Genomic DNA, 2,328 nt, shown 5'->3' with positions numbered 1-2,328 from the left:
TTCATCTTGGTGATGGTGTTCTTCTTTATCTTGGTGATGGTGTTCTTCATCTTGGTGATGGTGTTCTTCATCTTGGTGATGGTGTTCTTCTTTATCTTGGTGATGGTGTTCTTCTTCATCTTGGTGATGGTGTTCTTCTTCATCTTGGTGATGGTGTTCTTCTTCATCTTGGTGATGGTGTTCTTCATCTTGGTGATGGTGTTCTTCTTTATCTTGGTGATGGTGTTCTTCTTCATCTTGGTGATGGTGTTCTTCATCTTGGTGATGGTGTTCTTCATCTTGGTGATGGTGTTCTTCTTTATCTTGGTGATGGTGTTCTTCATCTTGGTGATGGTGTTCTTTTGACTTTTGCTGTGGACTTTCTTGCAGCGCTGAAAAACAACGTCCTTCCTCCCTGTAACACAGTCGATTGTTTCTTAAGGATAGATACCTTTCATCCTAAACAAAGTGTGTCGAGAATATAAAAGTGTCCAAGATGGTTCATTCTGAGTCTTGAGTGCTGTCAGTTCTGGATATTGACATGTGCATTTAAAACAAACGCATCGAAATAGATGAAAGATTGATGTGTAAATGTTACACGTGTGGAAAGCAGTATGTCATGCATTCTTTGTGAACAAGACTCTCATATGGCACGGTTGATCATGTACATCTGGCCTGGCATCTGCTGGTGGCTTGTCACACTAAAGACTTGCACAAAATAACATTTTTTCTATCAATTAAACAATCGTTGAAAACAAGTATCTCAGTTCCTATGAGTTTCTTGATCCGACAGGCTTGTGCTCTCTCACCAGGGAGACCAGAAGAAATGAATCACAAGTGGTGGAACAGTCCATTTTCTTTTTACCAGTGAAGGGAGGAGGAAAATATACACCTTTCAAGAATTTGAATAGAGTCCTGGTGTCCTTGAACTGTCTAGACTCCAGAACGCCAGAACACCAGAATGTCAGAACACCAGAACACCAGAATGTCAGAATGCCAGAACACCAGAACGTCAGAACACCAGAATGTCAGAACGCCAGAACACCAGAACACCCAACAGCACTGAGTACCTTATAGATAAGGGACTATACTCTGTAGTGGCCCTGAACTCTCCCTTACAGCCAGAATGATTCATCAGAGGCTCCTCATATCATACGGAATAATAATGTAGGTCGTGAAATCGATGGAGAAATTCCTCTACCCTCTCTCCCTTCTCTTCCCTCTCTCCCCTCTCTTCCCTCTCTCCCCTCTCTCCCCTCTCTTCCCTCTCTCCCCTCTCTTCCCTCTCTCCCCTCTCTTCCCTCTCTCCCCTCTCCTCTTTAATAGATTTACCTAAGCACTCACACATGAGTTCACAAACGGGCATACCTCCTCACTCAACGTGACACGCTTGCCATCCTAGATTTCCTCTGATGACCTGGAGTATGTACCGCATGTGACAAAGCTCTCAAAGCTCTCAGTCGGACGAGGATGGGACGGGGGCTCTGGCCCGTCTCGCTCGCCTCGCCATCTCGTCACTGCACCTGACAGCTGCCATTTTCAGTCCAGAGCAGCGCGCCCCTCTGCCCCGCCACCGCCTGACGCAGACTGCCAAGGAGGCTTCACACTCTGTTCTCGCTCCGCTCCTGCCGCTTTCTACCGCTCACGTTTTCAGGAGGCAGACTCGGGACAGCGAGGGGGAAAGGAGACCGTGTCACTGGCGATTAGTAACAAAGGATAGAAGGCTAGGTCGTTTCCGCCCACGCAAGAGGTGATAGCAGAGTACACACACACACACACACACACACACACACACACACACACACACACACACACACACACACACACACACACACACACACACACACTGAAGTTTCAGAGGAGTTCGATGTACAGTGGAGAAGCTGGGTTTTAAAAAATATTTTTGAGTAACAATCCCAGTTGTTGCAAAATACGTCTTTTCAACATATTTTCAACATATTTTCACATATTTCAAATGAATTTCGCTCATAGGAATGCTAATCACCAAAAGTTGCTATTTCCTTGTGAAGTACCGCAGCCAGGAACGTAAACTTTTAGAGGTCCATCCAGGACCTCTAAAACAGGCAGTCAGAGGAAGGCCCAATGAATAGACTGTTCTCTCTGCTACCGCACAGCAAGCGCTACCAGTCTGGAACCAACAGGACCCTGAACAGCTGCTACCCCCAAGCCATAAGACTGCTAAACAAGACTGGCTAACGAGACTACCTGCATTGAGCCTTTAAAAAAAAAAAAACTGACTTTCTTGCACTGGACTCTACCTATACACACACACACACACACATATACACAAACACACACACACACACACACACACACACATATACACAA

Source organism: Oncorhynchus clarkii, unplaced genomic scaffold, assembly GCF_045791955.1.
Source record: "Oncorhynchus clarkii lewisi isolate Uvic-CL-2024 unplaced genomic scaffold, UVic_Ocla_1.0 unplaced_contig_4609_pilon_pilon, whole genome shotgun sequence".
Classification (NCBI taxonomy): Eukaryota; Metazoa; Chordata; class Actinopteri; order Salmoniformes; family Salmonidae; genus Oncorhynchus; species Oncorhynchus clarkii.
This window is presented reverse-complemented; position numbering follows the sequence as displayed.